This window comes from Meriones unguiculatus, chromosome 10, assembly GCF_030254825.1.
Source record: "Meriones unguiculatus strain TT.TT164.6M chromosome 10, Bangor_MerUng_6.1, whole genome shotgun sequence".
NCBI classification, from domain to species: Eukaryota; Metazoa; Chordata; class Mammalia; order Rodentia; family Muridae; genus Meriones; species Meriones unguiculatus.
In genome coordinates, this window is record NC_083358.1 from 36,134,117 (window position 1) to 36,157,533 (window position 23,417).

Here is a 23,417-nt window from a genome sequence, read left to right on the forward strand (position 1 = left end):
AAAGCCTGCTGCATGGGGGAAATCAAGCCAGTGTGGGGAGAATCAGTTCTAATCACTCATTTCTCTAAGCATGTGCTAACTTTACAAAGACGTTAAACACACTAGACGTTTCCCCTCAAACATCCAGCTGTTTCTTCTAACGACTTCCAGAGGACTCAGAAAGAACCAGATAGACTTCAAGAAAAACAGTCCCAGAATCTCTAGAAAGCAAACGTTCCCACCACCCAATTACCCACCACTCCATGTGAGCTTCCTCCTTGAGCTGCCTCCTTCCACGAGGATGTGTCTGTCCCACCTAAGCAGGTGAATTGTCAGTAGAGGAATGGAGCTCTCCCCGGGCTGGCTGTCCCTGCCCAGCTGCTCATGCATGCTAAGCTGCAGTCACCCCCCCCCCCCCCAGTGCAAGGCAGAGCATGGTGTCTATGCATTTGACTCTGTGGCATTCCCTGCATTGAAGCTGAAGAAGGTTAAGGAAACTCACAGAAAGATGCAACCCCTGGAGCTGGGGTCTGATGGCTTCCTATACATGGTGACAGCTTTACAGGCCTGGAAACATCTGGAGAGAAGGGGCTGGAAAAGCCACATACAGATGGGCAGGATGCAAATGCCAAGGGAAGGTGCTGCCCTTCCCAGCTCCTTCCTGCCTCCTGTGGTCCCTATTGCAAAGGGACCAAAATTTTTTTATTTCAAAAAAAAAAATGCCACATTCTGTCATAAGATCTCAATTTACTGAATAAGTCACTTGACCTCCCTTTAAAAAAAAAAAGAGCAGGACATCAAAGGGCTAACAAATGCTAGCACTTAAAAGCAGTGATTCTGCACAGCTGTGACATCATCTATCCAGACTGATGTTCCAAACCCATTCAAAGGTATTTCCCTCCAGAAGGCTGCAAAAGAGGCAGGTTAGCCAGCCTCTCCATTTTATGATGACAAAACAGACTTACTGTAGACATAAAAAGCACCCTCAGGGCAATCTTCTGCCCTGGATGTGAGGGCCACTGACACTAGGACCTGGGTACCCACTGGACTAGCCTTACCAGGCTGCTGGAAGGGGCGAATAAGGTAATCACATGGAAGTCACCATGGTGCATGGCTGCTGTGGGCATTCTGTGCACACTGGCAGCCATGATGACAATGATGGTGGGGAGATCTCTGGAGTGTATGTGTTCCTAGAAGAGCCTCACTGGAAACTTGCCCATCGCAAGTCCACATAAAGGAAGATGATATTTGAGACGCTGGGACTATTCCCTCCTCATTTCATCCCAAGACCACATATTTCAAAGATGTCAGGACACCCTACCTCCACTATGGGACAGTATTCAGGTCCTATTTATCTTCTCCCCACTATACCCACTCTGGTGCCCTGGATATTTGCACACCTGAAGGACCCTTTTGGTGAGTCAGGTAATGTAGGTCACACCTAACTTTTTAACTGGGAATAAAGCATATTAGGAAGCTTACAACTTTTTTTCCTAACATTTTACCATTTCTTTGTAACAAAAAACCCACCTGCATGCCCAGCAGCAGAAACGACTGGCACCATCACCCCCTTGTGTCCATAGCATTCTTCTCCTTTCTAGGCATCAGGCCACCATGAAGTTAGGTCAGCTGCCTGAGACCCAGTGGTGGGAAGAGAGCAGATGTGATGAACACCACTTCCAGGCCTGACACACCTAATTCTGATTTCTCCCTTCCTGTATGTAAGCAAGGACTTTCAGATCGGAGGAGGCCGGGTGCCTGGGCAGAACTAATTCACGTCCCTGAGTCCCTGTGTGAAGGAAAGCTGCCTATCAGTTAGGAACACAACTTAGGATAACTACTAAGGATTAAATGTGTATTCTGTTTCGCCACTGGAGTCTGGATGCTGGGAGTCCAGTGCGGACTCTACCTGTTCAGACCTTGCGACGCTGACCGGGGCAGGATGGTGCAGCAACAGGGTTAGGCCTCAGCTGCTTATCCACAGTCTTTACCATTAGGATCTGTTTTTGTAACAGACTCCCTAAAATGGGATGGGTGGATGGAGGGGTCGGAGTGAGTAGATGTGTAGATGGGTCAATAGAAATAGATAGGTGGCTGAGTGGATGGATGGGAATAGATTTATGACTGAGGGGATAGATCTGATGAAGAAGGCATGGATGAGCAGATAAATTAGTAAGTAAGTAGATGGGAGAAAGGAAGGGAGGAAGGATAGATGGATGGATGAGCAGTTGGGCAGATGGATGGTTGGGACTGGTGGGTGTTGACCTTGTTGTCATTGGTCTTCTAATTTTTACAGATGTGGTATGGTAAAGGGTTTATTCTCCTGAAACGTAAGAAGTGATGAGCTCTCCCTATGTGAGCCCAGTGTTCTCAGAGGACCAAGAAAACCTGTCTGTGCTGTAAGACCTGCGCAAGGGCAGTCAGATGCACACAGAACCACTAGAGAAATTCACCACAGGACTCATGGCTTTCACTTCCAATGGCAAGGCTGAATATATGCGAGTCCAGAGAACACAGGCCGCATGCTGCAAAACCAGCCACACAACACCATGTGCTCATCAAGAAAGGAGGGCTCACTCAGCAGCCAGCCAGGGCCAGAACCACCCACCCACCGCCACCTTCTTATCTCCCCAAAGTGCCTGTCCACTGTGGAAATGCAGAATGCTCAGGCTCCATCGGTCCAGGGTCCTCCTTCTGCATCACTGCAGGGGCCGGGCCCAGCTCTCTGCTCAAGGCCTCCACAGGGATGACTGGGCTGCCTCCCCCAGTGGTTCTGCCTCTGGCAAGCAGACCCTTTATGCCTGTCTTTATGTCCTTATCAGTGCTCCACGGCAGGCCCAGGTGCCAGGCCTCGTTCACTCAATTACCGTCTTCGCAGGACACAATGCTCTCTTCTGTGTGCAGACAGAGACACTTTCATGGCAAGGGTTCAGAGCTAAATCCTCTTTTGATACTGTCAGAAGCCCCCTGCCAAGCTGACACTGTATGTAGGAGGGAAAGCACTCACCAGCGCAGAAAGCCAAAATTAAATCAAACAGGATAGCAATACCTACTAGTTAAGGAAACGATATTTCCTTTCTGTCACTCCTCTCTCCCTGCGCCTCAGCCAAATATTCACCCTTCCTTGGCGGAGCCAGTCTCCCAGGGTTTTCCTTCAGAATACCTAAGGAAAGAGGCTTCCAGAAAGCTCTTTCGACACCTGCCAGCCCTGGACCCCGGTTCTTCCCATCTGAAAGGTTGTTTAATCCTCTGAAGGGAAGGAAATTGAAACTCATTTAAGTGGCTGGGGATGGATGGTGTCTTTTCTTCACTGTTTTCTACATTAAAAAAAAAAAAATAGAGGTGGGGCTGGAGGTGCTAGGCGGTAGTAAAGCAATTGTCTAGCATGTGTGAGGCCCTGGGTTTGATCACTAGCAAAACACACACACACACACACACACACACACACACACACACACACACACACACGAATTCCAGAGAGTATGGAATGCCGTTGTCCCAGCAGGTCTAGATCTAGGCAAGAGGATTGCAAGTTCAAGGCCAACCTGGACAATGTATTTAAGCCTTGTCTCTTAAAATTACAAAGAAAAATGCTTTAAAATAAAACTGAAAGTGGGTTTATGCTAAAAGAGAAGGGAGAGAGGGAGGGAGGGAGGGACGTTTGCCCTCTCTTTGAACTCACAGTCTTATGAAGCTTCTCTTGGCTACAGAGCATGCTCAGTAGTAACAACCCTGTTGACACTAATATCCTCAGTCTTTGACTCAGCACTTTGTATTTTTACCATAGTCAAAAGGTGGAATCAACTCAAATGTCCATCAGTGGAAAACAGGTAATCAGCGTGTGGTATTCCCTTACAGTGGAAGAGTATTCTGCCCTGAAAAAGAAAGGGAAGGCTGATGCGTGGCATGCCACAGATGAGCCTTGCAGACAGTATGTTGGAGAGACAGACACAGAAAGACAAGCACTGGTCGGATCTCTGTGCATGAGGCCACTAGAGCAGCGAGGCTCTTAGAAGCAGTAGCTCAGTGCTCGTCAGAGGCTGGGAGAAGAGCGTGGGGAGTCTGTGTCCAATTTATAGTCTCTGTTCTGAGGGAGAAGGATATTCAGGAAGAGCATGGTGACAGTTGGACAGCAATGCAAACACACTTACTGTGGCTCAAGGCATGGGGAGCAAGGGCTGATGGGACTGATTTTATCAAGTAAATTTACTAAATTAAGAAATTAATTAAGAAAAAAAGAAAAGAAGTGAGCTAAAGCTCAGGAAGGAAAGAAGACCCATGGTGCCTGCAAACTCATAGTGGAGCCTGGACCCACACATACGGGGCCATGGAAGTCCTTGAGAAGCTGAAAGGTTCAGGGCCTGTTGGGGTGCACCTCTCACAGGCATAGACCCTTTCCTGAATGCCATCAAGAGCGGATCCCAATTGGGGCGGTGTTCAGCTGTGAAGAGAAATGAACTCCCAGTGTGTGCTTCAGCACAGACAGGTCTCAAAATGCTAGGCTTCCCCACCTCCGCCTCAGAAGCCAGGCCAGAGAGACAGTATGCTGAAATATCCCAAAGAAGGGAGGCCATGGGGGAGCAGGCAGTGGTGTGGTAGCTGGTGGGGAGGCAACAGCAAAGGTGCCCGAGGGATGCCATCGGGGTGATGGCAATGATCTAAGGAGAATTTAGGATGGGGCTGGAGAGATGGTTCAACGGCTAAGAGCAATGGCTGCTCTTCCAAAGGATCCATCTTCAGGTCACAGCACCCACGTGGCAGCTCACAGACACCCATAAATCTAAGAGATCTGATGACCCCTTCTGACCTCTGCGGGTACCAGGCACACACTTGGTACACAGACATATAAGCAGGCAGTACACTCACATAAAACACTCACAAAATAAATTCCTCTAAAATAAATTAAAGATGGATTCAGAGTGACCATTGCACAATTCAGTAAACATACTTTCAGTAAAACCACTGGATTGAACTCTTGAAAAAAGAAATCTCTCTCTCTCTCTCTCTCTCTCTCTCTCTCTCTCTCTCTCTCTCTCTCTCGTGAGTGTGTGTATGTATGTGTTTAGTACAAGGCCCTGCATGCTACCCACAAACCCACCTAAAAGTTTGTTCTCCCCTTTCTCTTCCCCCCATAGTGACTCATCCATACGGCCTCCTCCATTTCCTACGTTTGCAAGGTACCCCAGGACCTTAGCACCCACTACCTCTCAGATACCCACATGATCCCTGCATTTCACAGCACCGTTGCAAAACAGAAGGAAAGAGGGGCCATGAGACTATCAGAAGGACCTCCTGCTAGCAGAAGGACCCTCCTTGGTTCTGTCCACCCCACGCTCCTGAGCACTTCCAGGCCATTCTCTCGTCCTCATTAATAATCTCTCTCCAACCCTGACCTTGAGCTGAGGGCTCTAGACATGTCCCAGGTCTCCCTTCCCTTAAAGGCTACCATCCTGCCACCTCAGAGAGGTCTCCTGGTCCAGCAAAGGCCCAGTGAAGCACTTTTCCACCCCAAGAGCACCTCATGGGACCAGAAATGCCCTGGAGCACACAGAAGAGAGCCTAGCTCCTCTCAGGGTGGTTTCAAGGTCAGATACCTAGAAGCAAGGATTGCATAGAACTTCTCAAAGTACTGCCCAAGAAACTGACGTGACCGTTTCTGTCAACCTTCCTCAAATACCCATGGGCCCAGACTCTTCTCCCCTTCCCCAGTCGGTTGAGTACAAACCATGCTGCTTTCAGGCCGTGCCTACATCTCACAAACAAGAAATCTGAGTTCCAGAGAGGAGAAGGTCACAGAGCTGGGGCTAGATGCCAGCTTCCTCGGATAGACTTTTCGTTCTTGACCTTGTTTGCAGCTGAAGAGTGTGGTCCTCCCATTGCTCTGTGGCTTCTTGGCAGCAGCTGGATTTAGGAAGCACTTAAACTACCCCAGGCAACGCTGAGTCTCCTGTTCGCAGATCAGCTCTGTCCCAGAAGCACTTCTGACAGAGGAGGAAACTGAGGCTTAAAGCCAGTTATTTGCCTTATGCAGAGCTGTGTGCCTGGAACCTTCTGGAAACCGCATTCTTCCTGTAGTCCTCTGACTTTACTTTCAAGTCCACACTTGCTTCTGCAGGTTGCTCTGCCTTCTGAGGCCTCCTGCACTAAGCGATCCTTCTGGAATGTTCCTGCCGCCCAAGTGACTGTGAGTGCTAACTGGGTGACGGTGTGTGCTCCCCTGGATGAGCGTGGGTGCTCCCCAGGATCTACAGATATCCTTTCCTGGGTTGCATAAGAAATGGACCCAAGTGGCCTGGAGAGGGGCTAGCTGTGTTCTGAGAAGCACCGCCTACTCACTCACTTTTTAGTACTTAAAGGAATGGGGGTGAAGGAAGAGATTGCTGTGTTTTGGCTTCTCTGAGGGTTTTCTCTGGGGAGCCCACGGGCCTCTCACAAGCTCCTGGCATCGGAGCCTTCAGGACAGAGAACACCAGTCAGTGTGCTCTGCAGCCATCAGTTCAGTTCAGTAGAACAGGTAATTATGTGATTGCAACAAGTGCCTTCAGAGGAGTAGGCCACGGCCTGTAGCTGCTCTGTTTCCCAGCACATCAGATGGTTCATAGTTTTTCAAACAAAAATAAACCATCGAAATTTGTGAAAAATAAGACCAAGTCCCAGCTGTAAGGACAGATGGCAAAGGGGTGACATAGAGGAAAAGAGGAGCTGAGGCATGCTTCTCCCTGCCAGCTGTCCCCACCCTAGCCAGCAGGTTTTCACCCTGCACTGCTTCTCTTTGCCTCCTTTGTCTGCACCCTGTTGGGTGCTGCCATTGTTCTGGTCATCAGGGATCTGGGCATTCTTGTAGTTCTTTTTCCTGTTGCTATTATCAAATACCCTGATAAAAGCAACTTAAGGGAGTAAGGGATTATTCTGGTGCACAGTTAAAGGTACAGTCCACCAAGGCGGCAGAAGCTTGGAGCAGATGGCCACGTCGCATTCATACTCAGAAAAGGAACAATGAATGCAAACTAGTGCCCAGCTCGCTTCTTTCAGTTTATACTGTCCAGAATGCCCTGACCAGGAAATGGTCCCACCAACATATAGAATGGGTTTTCCTACATCAGTTAATATAATCAAGATACCCCACCCCAGGCATGCCCAGAAGCCCATCTCCAAGGTGGTTCTAGACAGTTGGCACTAGCCATCACAGGCACTAGTTCTCATTTTTGTAAACATTGTTTAACCTGATAACGGAGGCTCTGGCGCACTTGGTTTTGGCCTTGGACAAATGGATGCCTGAATGAATGCATTTCACTCAAGAAGCTCACAGTGTGGGCTGGCACAGATAGCTTCTGTGGTAGGACCAAAGTCAAGTGCAGGCAAGGACACGGGCATTGAATGGGCACAGGCAGGTCATCTTTGCCCTCTCCCCTCCCCTGTGAATCTAGATAGCCCCCAGGAGACTCGCCCTCCAAGGGGCTGACTCTTCATCTGGCCAAAGAGTGGCAAGTGAGAACACATGGCAGACAGCCATCACGCCCAACATTGTAACATGTTCTACACGCTAGTCTCTCCCATGACCCCACGAGCACGAGATGTGTGAAGCAGCACCTCACTGGCTGACCGCCATCTACACCAATGGCTCAGCCTTTGTAGCATCCTCTCTGACTGCTGAGCAAGGAGGCACAGGCGGGTGAGCTCCTTTTCCCCCAAAGCTGCAGGTGACAGAGCCAGGATTCTCACAGGGCACTGTGCTAGGAGACCCCACTCTGCATTAGCCATCACCACTCCTCCAAAGACCTGCTGTAGCAGTCCACCCTTACCCAACCCTGGTGGGTTTTGCTTTAGAAGTAGATCTAGGAAAAGCTGCAAAGACTCTTGCTATGGAAGACCTAAGTGGCCCTAAGGGAGAAACACTCCAGAGGTGACAATGCCAAGATGGCTGATAAGACACGCTCTGTGAAGGTATGTCCAGAGAGAGGTAGCATTGTCCTTTGAGGACCACCTAAAGCAGATGGTATGCTCAGTGTGGGTGGGCACGTGGGACGAGGAGAGGAGGCTGAGTTCATCCTCTGCCTGATTGCCTCGGCAGGAACTTGAGGCTCTTCTGACCTTTATTTAGCATGCCTGTTCCTAGACCTTTGAGCCACACCACCAGACCTCCTGAGTTTCCATCCTGCACCAGTTGATGGTGGGACTTAGCCTTTACAATGACGTGAACCAACAACCTATGATAGTTTCTTTATATTGGAGAGGGAGTGGAGAAACTATAAGGAGTGAATGGGCATATGTGCAACCATGCAGGCCTCAGTGCTCTGAGAAATGCATTGTTGGACAATTTCGTCATTACGCAAACATCACAGCATGCACTTACACAAATGTAGATGGTCACATACAGACACATGGGAAAGCCTGCTGTTCTAAGACTCAACTTTGTCCAGCCTGTTACTGTGCTGAATCCCATGAACAACAGAAACCCAATGATAAGCATTTGTGTATTGGAACAGATCTGAACATAGAAAAGGTATGACCAGCAGAAACCATCATTTATTTATTTTAATTGCTTTCTTTTTCAGAGGGAAGGGTTGTGTTTAGGGGGCAGGATTTGGATTTCCAGGATTGCCACCGTTCCATCTTCTTGCCTTCGCCTCCCCATGGCCAGGGTGATCAGCAGGTGTCAGCCTACCCGGCCCCATTATAAGATGATAGAGTTCCTAGCATTCATGTGTTCTACTGTCGGGCAACTCCGGGCAATGACTGGATTCTCTATTGGCTTCTTTCTCCTGAGAACCATGATGCATAGCTAACTCATGCCCATAAACCCCACACGTGCAGGCTAGGAAGCTCCAAAAGATTCCATCCCTGCCACCCAGAGCCAGCTCTTCAGCGGATATGGTCTCTCCCAGCACCGTACACAATAATCCTGCTTGCAGTAATTGCCCAGGCCGGCAGCACAGCCATGGAGCCGAAGCAGCCAGAGCAGGTCCCACCTGCAGCCTGTGGCCTTTCTTCTTTCTCCCCACGCTGGCAGGCGGATGCCATGGCAGGACATAGAGAGTTAATATCTGAAGCTGCATCCCTGGTAGCCGGCAGCTCCCTGGGCTTCTGTCTTTTGTGAAAGTTTAATAAAATAAATTTTGAATATCAATAAAGTACGTTCTATTTTTCTTGGCATGTCCCAGCAGCACTCCATCCTCCTATCGCAGAAGTCATGCTCCAGACAGATCGCTTTCCACAGATCACTGATGTGCTGCCACAAGGACTGGGGATGATTTGCTAAAATGCTCCAAAGGTATTCAAATTTCTTTAAAGAAGAAATTCAATTTATGTGCATTTATATTACAATGTCTGTCAGGAAGAAAGGTTATAATCACCAGCATATTTTAGATTTACATTTCCCTCTGTACATGAGGTAATGGCATTAGAAAAAGAGTCTGAAGCGGAGAGTTGAATTGGATGCATGGACCTATTTTCATTGCTGGAAAAAAAAAAGCATGTGTTTGAAGTTCTTCAGGAGAGCATATGTTAGCATATGTTAGGGAAATGGCAAGAACAGGAGGCCGGATGGTCGGAGCTCCGGGCATTTGCCTTTGCTCTGGCCTCTCCAGGTGGTGCTCAGACAGGCTGTCTTCTGCACCAATGGTCCTTAGAAGCTCTCTGAGATGTCAGCCTCTGATAGAGACCCAGACACAGAATAAGGCTACATGAGAGTGTCCTCAGGATACTTCCTTCTCCTGGTGAGGTTCCGGTAGGGTGGTCCCAGTGAGGACAGGAAGGGCTTCACTACTAGCTGATCTAGAAAGCAAGCCTGGATCCTGAGTATTTTAAATTACTCCTAGCCAAGCATCAGTCATGGGGCTCGCAGGTCCCAGGATGCTCTAGAGGGTGGATTGAGCCAGTCCTAGTAAAGTGACTGACTGTCTGGAAACAAAAGCTGGGATGCTCAAAGCCTGTGGGTGGTAACGGTGAAACCAGCTCCTAGGCAGCCATGGTGCCGAGCAGCTGCTCAGGTATCCAAGGGCAACATTCTTTTAGCTTCTTCAGTGAGACTTCCTAAACAAAGATCTGCAGGAAGCTGGGGACAGATGTCTCTGAGTGACGCCTGCTTGGCGCTGGCCTGAAATATATCTGCCAGCAGAGAGTACTTGAATGCCCAGCTCCACTGCTGCCTTCAAATTACGTATTTAAAAATTTGATGGCTGAGTGGTAGAACCATCCATGAAACCTTAAACTCCATTCCCTGCAACACACACACAGGCAAAATATTAGCGACCGTATCTGCCCAACTTCTCTATGATTAAAAACATTTCATTAAACAGGTTTTAGTCGAACCATCACTACTTTTCCTATTGTTTCCATCTAACCCCAAAATGATAAGTATAAAACGTAGAGTACTTGAGCATGATGGTCCAGCTGAAAAAACTTCAAAAAGAAAAGAAAAATCAGCCTTAACTCCATTCCAAGAGATAACCATTCTTAACATCTGGTATGCGACCATCTGCACGTTGGCTGTATAATCTACCAGATGTATGACTTTTTTGTGTAAGAATAGTTCTTCCAGAAGAATGAAAGCACACTGAGCCGTCTGGCGATGTAGATGAGTCATGTGGACCATCTCTTTCCAGCACTGAATAATCTTTTCCAACGTATCTTTAATGACTGTGTAGCACTCCTCTTTAGGGCTGCATCTCAATCAACTAATCTCCTCTTTGGGGGATCTGCATTATTCACAGATTTGCATCTGCTCAGCTCATACCCGCAGTTCTTCCTTATGACAACCTCTTAAGGGTGAAATGCAGGGCCACAAGGTACATGTATTTTTATTATTTTTGGCTAAGATTGTCAAATCATCTTCAGAAGAGTGTGCCCTTATTTTCCCCATCATCAGTTCATGAGAGCCTGTGCTTTGTTGATCTGAACCAAACCAATTTCTTTTCTTTCTTTCTTTATTTGTATTTATTTATTTTGGTCTTTCAAGACACGGTTTCTCTGTGTAGCCCTGGCTGTCCTGGACTCACTTGTAAACCAGGCTGGCCTCGAACTCACAGAGATCCACATGCCTCTTCCTTCCTGAGTGCTGGGATTACAGGTATGCACCACCGCTCCCAGATACCCGAACCAATAATTTAACTAGCTAAGAAAGCTTCTAATACAGTTACCATCTTAGTTTGGGTTTCTACTGCTGTGCCACAATCAAAAGCAAAAGCAACTTAAAGAGGGTTGGGGTTCATTTATTTCAGATTACAATTTCCAGGTCACAGTCCATTACTCAGGAAGGTCAGGGCAGAAACTGAGAGGCAGGGACTGACAGAGAGGCCGTAGAGGAGGGCTACTTATTAAGTAGCTCCCAGTGGCTTGATCAGCCTGCTTTCTTACATCAGGACTACTTGCCCAGGCATAGCACCACCCACAGTGAGCTAGACCTTCCAACATCAATCATCAATCAAGAAAAAGCGTCAAAGGCTTGCCACAGGCCAATCTGGTAGGGCTATTTTCTCAATCAAGGTTCCTTCTCCCCAAATGACTCTAGCTTATGTCAAGTCGACATAAAACTAGCCAGTTTTGTGACAGTTTATGAACTTGGAAAAAGACAGAGAGGGAGTTTTCTAGAAGGCCAGTCCCCACCTTAACCAGAAACCACTTTCTAGTTAATAGAGTTGGGAGAATGGGGAAGAGCCTGGTGGTGCTGGTAGAAGCCTTTAGGATAATGTCAGGCCTTGGCTATCTCTGGATTTATGGTCTGATCCTCAAAGAATCAAGGTAGTTTGGTAGGAAAGAGACTTCTAGCTAGAGATAAAGGTAGCTTAGAAGGGTGGATCTCTGGGGCTCCTTGGCCAGCCAACCTAGTCTCACTGGTGAGCTCCAGTCACTAAGAGACTCTGTCTCAAAAATACAAGGTGAATGCTTGAGGTTGATTTCTGGCCTCTGTATGCACACACATACATATTCACAAACATTCAAACACACACACACACACTCACGCCATTTACAAAGATAAAAGTCATACCCAATAGAAAACTGTGCAGTGGTATGCAATGTCCCCATAAACCCATGTGTTTGAACTCTTGGTGTCGTGCTCATGTTCCCATCTGAGGAAGATTATAGAAAGAACTGAATACAAGGAGCAATGCCATAGTGTGACGCACATTCATCCTGGCAAAGCAGCAGGGCAGGGAGGTAGAGAAGGTGTTTGGGAAACTACAAGAAAAGCCATGTGGCCTGGCATAAAAAACAGCAATGCTCTGTCCTTCCTCACAGTCCTGTGGACTGCTTGGTGGTTCTGCCCTGGATCTCTTTTTTTTTTTTTTAAGATTTTATTTTATTTTATGTATATGAGTGTTCTATCTGCATTTACACCTGCCAGAAGAGGGAATCAGTTCACATTATAGATGGTTGTGAGCCACCATGTGGTTGCTGGGAATTGAACTCATGATCTTTGGAAGAGCAGACAGTGCTCTTAACCACTGAGCCATCTCTCCAGCCTGCCCTGGATCTCTTTGGACTTGGCCATGCATCTGAAGTGACAACAAAAGGCCTATAGGACAGTAGGTGTCAGAAAGTCTCCTGCTGACTGGGTCCCTTGGCCCCTCTTTGCAGCTGCTCACCCTCTGAAAGTCTCTTCTGGCCTGCTGGTCTTGGGGAAGTGGTCCTAAAGGGCTTCAGTTCTCTTAAGGTCTCCCTTGCAAGGTCATTCACATTCATTTAAAAAAAAACTTGTGGTAAAATACATAAGAACATGACATAAACAATCTGATAACATCTCATGGTATGAACTGGCTGTTTGGACCATCTGAAGTGCATAATTGAGTGTGTTAAGTATATGACCACCATCCAGAACTTGTCGAGCTTTCCAAATTGAACCTCCGTCCCCATAGAAGGCCAACTCTTTCCCACCTTCAGCCCTCGGTAATCGCTCTTCTCGTTTCTTTGTGGGTTTCTAGGGAAGCAGCTCAGGAAGCTGCCATCATCAGCGTCTCTGTACGATGGACTCATTTCCCTTAACAGTGCTGTCCAGACTCATCTTGCTGTAGTGGATGGCTTTTTTTTTTTTTTTTTAAGATAATTCCCCGCCCTGTGGATATATCACAATTTTCGTCGTTGCTTTTGTTGTTCTTCGGATGAGCAAACACTTGAGTTACTGAATCCAGTCTCTACCATGTTCTATGGGTCAACACAGCACCAAAGCCAGCTCAAAATCAGGAAGGCAGCATGGAGATTTTGCCAACTGATGGGAGGAACAGTGGTGTCCCATTTTGAGAGGCAAGGATACAAAGAGTCCTGATCGGAGGCCATTTCTACCTCTGGAACACTGATACCCAGAAAGAGCCTGAGAGCCAACCAACTGTGACTTGTAAGTGCAGAGTCCAAAAGGCTGTTTTGGAGGGCACCGAAGAAGAAGGGGACCCTGAGAACATTCATGGTCCATGGATTTGGAGTGAGAGCCTATGGCTTCCATCCAATTCAGAGATGTAATGAGCTTGGAGTTTGACCGAGATATTGTGTGCTGAGGTGAACAGCCTACAGAGCAGATGAAATGGAGGTATTAGAAAGAAGCAGAAAGAGAAACAGAATCTGGGTCCTATTCTCTAACACCCACAAAAGCACTGCCCATGTGGCCATAAGCACACCCTCGACCTTTTCTGTGGTTAAGTTGTGTCAATAACAGAATGGAGATCATGGCATCTGTCTGTGAAAAAATGACGGAGGTCTGTTGTTTGTGAAATCATTTACAAAGAGCAAGAACATTCCTTGGAACTGCTTTCTCCTTCTGCCTTGGCAATCTTGTTCAAGTCCCCTCATGCTCTTTGTCAGTGTCTGATTCTCCCCTCTTCTCCCAGCTGGGGCCACCGACAATGCTCTTGTCTTTGCTTTCCTTGGGTTCTCTGTGAAGCACAGCCAGGTGCCCCATGGACCACAGAGCTAAGTTCACCAGGACACTTCCTGGTACGGTTCAATTTCAAAGTGCACTGCGGGTTCTGAATGCATGTTAAATAGTAATGAAGACATGGAGACAGCCGCCTGACTTGCCTCTTTGCTGGTGACTGTCCCACCTGCTGGGAGAGGGATACCCAGAGGTCCACAGAAGAGCCCTCTTATCAGAAGACAGCAGCCTCCCTCCTTGCCCCATCACAAGGTCCAGGAGCACAGGCCAGAGGAACAGTTGCCTCTAGATCCTCAGTTTCTCTGTGAAATGGGAGAGATACTGGACCAGGGTTAGGACTATATGAATGGTGTTCAGTCCTGTAAGTACATGAAAGGACAGTGTCTTTAAAGTTTTGCTAATTTGTTGACTATGAAGTTTTCATATTAACTTTGATTTTTAAAAATTCCAGTGACATTTCAATTACTGCTTTGTTTGTTTGTTTGTTTGTTTGTTTTAATGCCCCTTTAAGTTTGTAACTGGGGAGGCAAGGGATTTCCCTCTCCTTGTCCTCAGTAGCCGCAGGCGATAGTAGGATCTCATGGCGTGCAGTGAAGCTAGGATGCAGTGATGGAGTAACCTGCCTGGTCCAGGCCGTCTAAGCTCATGATCAGCACATTCATTTTGGCCCTTGTGTCAGTGAAACAAGGAAACTGAGGCACAGGAGGCCATGCAGTCTGAGTCTGCTGCATCCTGTTTCCTGGTAACCATGGGCCTGTTTTCTAGGATATTTCCATTTCTTATATCATCTTGCAGACCCCAGTTGCCTCCTGGCCACTATATTCTACCAGGCATAAACAGAGACTTCTTGGGGCCTGCTCCCGGTGTGTGCCTGATGCTTAGACCACAGATCAGGCCAGAAGACCCCTGAGATACAGGCAGAATTTGAGACAGAGTGCAGGACCCAAGGCCCAGGTTCTTAGGGTCCTGCCTCTAACCTATAATCTTTTGACATTCTAGATGCTAGCAGGTTGCCCGGGATAACATTAGACCTTCTCAGTCACCTCAAAGGACAGTATCACCCCCAGCTGGGGGCTACTAGTATAGTCCACTGACTGGTTTTGTTTTTTAAGAGAAATAGATGGTTCTTAAGACAATCTGGATTTCTGTGTCCTGGGCACATAGACATTAAAAATAGCACACTGTGCATGGAGATCACATACTTGTAATTCCAGCACTAAAGAGGCAGTCTTAGGAGGACCATCAGTTCAAGGACAACCTAGACCACCTTATAAGATCCTGTAATTTTTTTTAAATCAATAATAAGAAAAAAATGACACCGTGAGGTGAGCAGGTGGGCTAGCCACACGTCTGCCTGATGTCCTGGCTCGCACTTCTTGATGGAAGCTTCTCAGGATAGCTGCATTTTCCAGGTGAGGAAACCAGGGCTCAAAGGCTCACATGACTTGCTCAAGGCCATGCAACAAGGAGAGGCAGGCCTGCCCAAGACCAGTGTGTCCCCAGAGCAGCCTGTAGGATCCCTTTTCTGTCCTCATTTCTAAAGTCCCCTTGGGAACACAGCTCCATTTTGCCATCCAAGCCAAAGTGGATGAGAGACACCTAAACTCTTGCCACTGTTCCTGACTTTGTGATCCCTGGACAACCAGTACGAACATCCCTGAGAGCCTGTTCGAAATCCACTCTTGGGATGATTTCCCTCTACTGGATCTGACATCCAGGACAGGGTTTTGTTTTGTTTTGTTTTGTTTTGCTCAGAGTGGCCTGTAGAAGCCTCCATAGATGGGTTTCACATGGAAAAGAAAAGCACTCTCTCCAGTGAGGACGAAGATGAGGCCTGTGGGATCCAAGAAAAATACAGAAGCCAGGTCAACTGCAGATAGAAAGGAACAAGCAGTGAATAGAACATGAGGCTCAGCCTGGATGAGATGCCTTGGCTTTGCCATTGCTTCATCAAGTCTGTCTTCCTGATTGCCACAGCCGTGCTGGGCTCTGCGTATACCTCTCTTCTCTACAAGAGGCTGTACCCATCTTTTAATATGAAAATTCACATGAGGCATGAGATGTCGCTCCATGGTAGAGCATGTGACTAGCTAGCATGTGAGAAACCCTGGGTTCCCTAGCTCTGCCACAGTCAAAAATTCAGAAGTTTACCCAAGTCCTTCCCCATGCATTCAGAGTTGACCGAGCCTGGTCTGATATGTCAGGTCTTGGTTAGGGAGCACTCATGCTCACACTTCACAGTGGTTCTCACAGAGCTACACCTTTTTCAACATCTCATGAAGCGTTAGGTGCCCTGGAACTTACTATGTAGCAAAGGATAATCTTGAACTTCCGGTCCTCCTGCCTCCACCTATCAAGTCCTATAATCACAGCTGTTTGGTTGGGTTTTTATAGCATGCAGGGAGTTGAACCCAGGGCCTGGTACTTACTAGGCAAACATTTAACCAACTGAGCTACCTCCGTAGCCTGAAATATATGTGCTTCCAACTTCCCAGGCCTCGTTGGGTATGAGCTTCGCAGAGCAGTACAGAGCACTACACCATCTTGGGAATAGCCAAGATGGGAACATGAGGCTGCTGAGGGCTCCCAAGGAGGAGCTCCCAGAGCAGAGAGGGAGGGGCACAGGGAAGGATCGCAGTGTCAGAGGAGGCCAGTGGCAGAGCTGGAGCAGTTCATTGGCATGGGGCACACTGCTGCCCCTGCCAACTTCTTTTGAAAGGACACATGTTTCTGTTTCAAGTGATCAGTTTTTACTTTTAACGTCTCGGATTAAAATTAAGTGCATTACCATAGATCAGTTTTCAGGGGTTCAGTACATCTGTTTTGGAGATGTAAAACAAAACGGAACACCATAGCTCTGTGCATTAGAGAACTGGAGAAAAGGCGAGGCATGGGCTGGGGCTACCGCGCTGCCTCCACCTTGCAAATTCCTCAGACTTTGTGAGAAAGCCTCTTGGCTAGGGTTGGTGAGAACCACCCTCCCGAGGAGACGCCGAGGCACAATCCGGACTCCCTAGTGCTCTGAAACCAAATAGCAGCCACTTCTTCCAACACAGCAAGAGTGAGGGGATGAGGAAGGCATGTGAGTTGATGCTGCTAGAACTCAGCAGAGGCCCAGCTGTTGGGCTCCATGCCTGGCTTGACACCCACAGCATCCCGCTTGCCAGGGGGTTTACATGGGCCTCTGAGGTCCAGCCATAAGGGGGAAGACTGGCACATTAGATTATTGCCCCAGTGATGAGCGAATGGTCTCTGCTTTGCTATTTACACTGCTCTCCAGGAGAGAAAGCAAGTCTTCCAACTGAAGTACTCCGATTTCTACTATTTATCCAAGATTACACATCTAATCCTATAATAAAACACCGTTCCTGCCCAGAACGCTGAGTGATTGCCTGCAGATGTGCCCAAACCAAAACATCTGCACAACCAAAATGGCCACCGGCAGGATATTTTATCTGCCTTGGGTTGATAACCAAAATGGCTAATTAACTTTGGAGACTTTCAGAGTGGAAATGCCATATAGGGAACAAAAAAGCAAATTGGTGGCAAAGTCATCACATCCTAGGCGGGATACCAGAGATAGAAGGCCACGCTGTGCCTGACATCACGTAACACCTTGTAGTCTGTGAAGTTTGGCCCCAACAGCATGCCGTCACTGACACATAAAAATAAAATGCTCTCCTAATGGTGCCTGGCACAGCATCAGGAAAATACCTCATCTGAATTTTTATTCAGCTGACAAATGATGTGCGTCTAGCCTTTATCTGGCTGCTTATATTAAATATCTGAGCACTGCAAAGATTTCTTAATTTGCTTTTTTCTCCTGGTACCATGTAGCATGAGAGCTTTAAATGGAAATGTGCCGAGAAACAAGAGGGAGGTCTACCTGCTTGAAGCTCCCCTACCCCCCGCCCCCAAAATCACTGGGCCACACTGGATCATATCCCATAATCATCTCAGCTTTGATTTGTCTCTCAATACACTGTTTAAAAATGTAACCCAGTTGCTCAGCCCAGCAAGCTGTCTGTTTATTATTACTTTTGATAGAAAGGTTCATAACGCCCTGTAATGTGCGTGCATTTTTTATTCTGTTTGGCTACTAGACACCGAAACCTTTGGGGACATTTATTAAAATGCATTCAGCCGCTCTTTAGGACTGGGTTAATGTGGGATTTATACCTCTGTGGTGCACAGCGCACACAGCGGTGATAATGCCTGTTTAGTACTGAGTTCTCAGACAAAATGGTCGGCTATAAAAATCGAAGGAATACAAGGATGGGCCGGACGAAGCACAGACTAGGGAGCGCTGTCTTCAAGTCGGGGGGCTTGGAGAGGAGGCCGTGGAGGAGGACATGTATTGGGACGGCCTACCTCTCTGGCTGTGTCTGGAATGGTGCTCCCTAAAGCCTCATGTGACCGATCCAGTCCTGCCGGCCTGTCAGGGGCTTCTGTGACACCCAGCTGGGTCATAAAGGGTCATAAGAGCTTCCTCTTCCTCATGCCTCCCTAATTCCTTTCTACTGCAGAAGCCCATGGTCTTCATATGGATCTGAGCCCCTGAAAGGGCCCGAAGGCTGGGGAGAGATCCTGTCACATGCCCTGGCCCAGACTCCTTTGGTATCCAAAGCAGATGGCCCCAGCAAGATGGGGATAATATTCCAAGCAGCTTCCCAAGCTTGGCCAGGCATCTGGGCACCAGGCACAGCACATGTTTGCTACATATGTTGGTGATGTGTTTGCCTCCAAGAACGGAAGTGGCCCAGAAGTCCCCCATACAGTGTCACATACCATCTCCAGGAAGGCTGTCCATCCAGGGAGCGGCTGACTCGCTAGCTGAGGAGCTGGTGGTAAGCACCCCACTTCATCATGAGAAAGCGGGGCAGGAGGGAGATGGGGATTTTGAGTCCCTGTGAGCAGGCAGGGTCTTCCCAACTGCTACATCTCAACTCATCACTGTGGCAGGAGGATGCTAGGGGCCTGGGGTCAGCAGCTGTGCTCTCTGCTTCTTGCCCCCAGCGAGGGACACTGGACAAGGAGGTAAACAAGGGCAGTCTGAGCTGCTAGCATGTACCATCTGTTGAGGGCGGAAGCATCTTTGATGTCTTCCCATACTCCTATTCACATTCCTTAATTCTTCCACAGCAGCTTCAGGAATCATCTCAAAATAAAAATTCAAGTCATGTTCATACCTGCTGAACCCTTATCATGGTTTCCCACTTAGCTTGGATGATCCTTCCAGTCCTTCTCAGAACCCATTAGGCTGGACAGCGCCAGGTTCCCACTTGGCTACTTTCTGCCCTTCCCAGGCACCACACCTCAGACACACTGAGCTTTTGAAAGTGTTTGCTCCTCATCTGGACCTTGTGTTGGTCCAGATATGCACGTAGATGCATTCTGAAGAGCTCACGTTCCATGCTCCCTCGTGATAGTGCCCTGGGGAAATGTGGGCTCCCATCTAGCACAGGTCCCATTCTGACGATAAGCAGAATATGGGGCATCCTCTTTTTCCGCTGTTCATGTCCTTTATTAAGTCTATCAGTACTAGGCTAAAGGCTCTCTGAAGGCAGACGCTTTGCCTGTCCTGTTCTGCTCTGTGACCCCAAGTTCCTGAGCACAGTCAGGCATGCAAAAGAACTCCACAAACCACAGAAGGTGAGTGGCTTCCAACTTCCTGCCTTTTCATTTACCCTCCTCCCCGTCCCACCTGAAAGTGGAGAGTGCTTTTTCTTAAAAAAAAAAAAAAAAAAAAAAGATACTAATATTAATTTATTTTCTGTATGCATGTGTGAGGTCAGAAGATTCTGAGAGTTAGCTCTCTCCTCTTTCCACCAAGTGTGTCCGGAGACTCAAACTCATGTCTTCAGTCTTGGCGGTGGTACCTCTACTGGCTGAGTCATCTCCATGGCCCCAAACTGTTTTTTTTTAGATACACACAGCACAAACCGCAGCACATGAGAATGTTATGAAAAGAACAAACTGGACTGCCAATCACATTTTTACAAATGAGTCCTCTGGCCTCTGCCAGCTTTTTCTACGTGCCTGCAGCTTGTCTTGGGAATTATTCTTGGGGACCGTTTGCTTTCTGGCACCATACCACCAGCATGTGTAGTAGACACGTCCCAGGGTGGGGGATTTTGCTTAGTTACACTGGATGACGAATGTTTCCACAGCTGCAAACAGGGCATTCTTGCTCAGGAGTTGGGGCTGCTGGAGAAAGCTGCAGACCCCACTGCCAGTGTTTGAATGGAAAAGAGAAGGAAGGAGGCAGGAATTCCTCAAGGCAGCCTTGAGGCCACTGGCAGTGCTCAGAAAAACCCAACGGGGCAAACTTCTGCTGGTATCCTAGGCAAAGAATTAGGCTGGAAGCATACCAACCAATTAAATTAAAATGAGCCGAGCCCTCATGCTCTGCGCCCCAGGAACAGTACCGGAAGCGTGTGTCTCAGACTTGCTGTTTGCCGGGCGTGTACGAGTGCCGCGCTTGAAGCTCAGGATCAGACATTCTCTGTGCTGGAGACAAGGCCATGGAGGCGCGCGAAGATTAAGGAAAGTGCTGGGGCTTGAGTCCGAACACAGCTCTAGCTGACAGCCATCAGGCTCTCATATTCGCAGCTAAATGCTTCCACCTTCCATTCTCACTGTATCGACTATGAAAAGTGTTCTGGAATCCAGCTGCCCGGGAGAATTACCTTGGGGGCCTCTTTTGAAAAAAGAAACCTCAGTACCTAGACAGATCTCACCAATTAACGTCCCCAGGCATTTAATTGATTCAAAGGTGATTCTAACACGCAGCAAGACCCTTCAGACCTCAAAACCAGTTCTTAAATGTGGGTTCTTTGGGCCAGCAATATCATCAACATCCAAGGCTTACTAGAAATGCAAACTCCTGGGCCAGCAAGCTAGTTCAGCAGGTAAGGACACTTACTGCCAAGTCTGAAGACCTGGCTTTGATCTCCTCCAGACTCCGTGTGGCAGAAGGAGGAACTGACTCATGCAAATTGTCCTCTGACATTCTCATGTGCGCCCTGGCATGTGCATACCCCAAATTTAGAAAAAAAAAAAAAAGTTTAAAAAAGAAGGAGAAGAAGATGAAGAAAGAGGAGGAAAAGAAGAAATGCAAACTTTCGTAGACCTGTGGGATCTAAAACTTCAGAGCTGAGCCCAGAAATTGATCTTTTTACAAAACGTGTAGGTTATTTTGAAATAATTCTGAAATTCATGCCTTGAAAACCACTGTTCCTTACATACTGTAAATTCACCATGGCCAGGACCTTATCCTGTAATTGAACTACCTTGAACCAAAACACAGAATGAAAAGGCTTGCATACAGCATGATGCTCCTGTTATTTCCACTAAAGGAAGAAAACCTAAACACATGGGCGCTTAGTTGTGACTTTGCAAACAGGAATTTGCTGGGATATCTAATGGTTAAAGTGTTTGCAGCTCACGGATGAAATCTATTCCTGCCCCGAACCCCCACCAGGTTAGAGAGATAAAACAAACACCTATCACAGCCATGGTAGCTGGCCTGGCCCCAGGTGTCATTGGTTCTGCAAGACTGTTGGATTTTCTGCCCCTCCAGCCCAGAGGATTGAAGGCGGCCAGTTTTGACAAGCACATGAGAATGTTCCTATCAAGTAAATCAATCCTGCATCCGGCTGCCCCGCTCAACACCCAGGCAGTGTGGTAGCTTCATCAGAGAGAATTAACAGTACTTGCAGCACGTCTCAGAAGAGGGCGGATATGTGTCTGTGTCTGCAGCCAGCTTCTTCGAAGTTTCCTTGCTTGGAATCTCAACAGTCCTGCAAGTGAGCGACAATTACGTTCGTCTCTACCGTTAACGCGTCTGTGACTGGAGGAGGGGAAGGGTGCTATGGAGCAATCAACAATCGATGGAGAGAAGGTGACCTGACGCGGCAGTCCTGGGTGAGCATGATCAATAACACTCTGGCTTCCGTAGGCCTTCTCCACCTGCTCCTCTCCACAGCTTGTTCTTGTATAAACACCTTAAGTAAACAGTGCGAGGAGAACACCCAGGGATACTTTAAATTACATCCATATCATGCAGAGGCAAAAGTGAGTTCCACCAGGGAGAACCCAGCTCCCAGAACCAAACAAGCTTTTCTTTTTAAAACCATAATTGCTTATTTACACACTCTGCGGCCTCACGTGGAAGCAGCCCCTTGATTACCATAAGCAGTTCCGATCCGGCGGAGCCTGGCTGTAAATGCTCCAGCTCCCCTAATTTCCAATACGACTAACTGGAGATAGCAAGGGCCAATGATTTATTTGTTTGTGATGTGAAGAGAAGATGCCTGTGCTGGCTCCAAGCCAGGGCTGTGTGGTGTGGACATGTGTTGTCCCGAAAACCCTGGCTGACACTCTTTAGGTTTAGGCATCATAAACACTATAGGAGCCAAGATGCCATTGTCACTGGGCAGTGGCGGTGGTGGTTTTAACTCTTTGGATCGGGGAGGGCAGACCTTGGGCTGGCGTGAACTCTGACAGCTGTGGATACCAGGGTCCAGTCCGCAGGCTCTTGAGAAGCAACATCAATTACAAGCAAATCAATTTAATGATAGACACCTGAGCGGCTTGACGAGCGAGGCTAGATGCTGGTTCCTGGTAATGGGCCTGCAGGATGTCAGCAGGCAGAGGCACTGTCTTCTTTTAGGATCTCAGAGAAATGTCCCTGTGGCTCAGAGACATTCTCGCTACTAGTCCAGTGAAGGGTTCTAGCGCATCCAGCTGCCCCTACTACTCTGGGGATCTCTCGGAACCAAGCAGGTGTGATCAGTCCAGTCATTTGGCCCAGACACTGTGGGTCACTCCTTCACATCCCGATCCAGGCTCAACTGGACAGCCAAGCAACCTTCTCAAAATGATCAGTAGAGTCCTCATGCACCTGTTCAAGCCTGCCTCCCCATGCGGAGCCACAGGGCCCTGCAGTGGGTGCCGTTCTCACACTCAGACAGCACACTCTGAACTCAGGACTTTTATCAAGACTATTTCCTCAGGTTAACCTCTCTCTCTCTCCCTCTCTCTCTCTCTCCCTCCATAGCCCTAGTTATCCTGGAATCCACTATGCAAACCAGCAAGCTCAAGCTCACAGAGATCTACCTCTGCCTCCTGAGCGCTTGCTTGGCTTAAAAGCATGGACCACCTCACCTGGCCTTCTACCCTGTCTCACATGGCTGCATCTTTACGATATTGTAGTATGATATAATCGTATATTAATATACCAACTCAATTAGTAAAATTAATGTTATGTTGCATATTATACAGTGTTATACCATATAATGTAGATGAAATATATATAAGGTCCATGAAACTTTCCATAATAAATATATTATGTAACACAATATAACATAACTTTATAAAACATAATATAATATATTTGTGATATGTTAATGCTATATATTAATATATAACATATAACATGACATATTAACTATAACATATATACTTACCTCTCTGAATACAGACATCTTACACCTGGCTTAGCTCAAAAGCTGCCTTTTCAGAGACGCCCTTCCTGCCAGCCTGCTCAATGTCACACACAGCCTCTCTTCTACCC

General features: G+C 47.7%; 1 long non-coding RNA gene across 3 annotated transcripts; it reads left to right on the forward strand.

Moving 5' to 3' along the window:
* Positions 1 to 13,937: 13,937 nt before the first annotated feature.
* Positions 13,938 to 23,416, forward strand: LOC132656839 (uncharacterized). 3 transcript variants are annotated; one of them, XR_009594599.1, is made up of 4 exons: positions 13,938 to 14,201; positions 18,367 to 19,492; positions 19,636 to 21,766; positions 22,902 to 23,416. It is a non-coding gene; the product is annotated as an uncharacterized LOC132656839 (long non-coding RNA). The 3 variants fall into 3 exon arrangements; XR_009594600.1 differs by having other exon boundaries at positions 18,367 to 18,687; positions 19,380 to 21,766; XR_009594598.1 differs by having other exon boundaries at positions 18,367 to 21,766.
* Position 23,417: the final 1 nt, after the last annotated feature.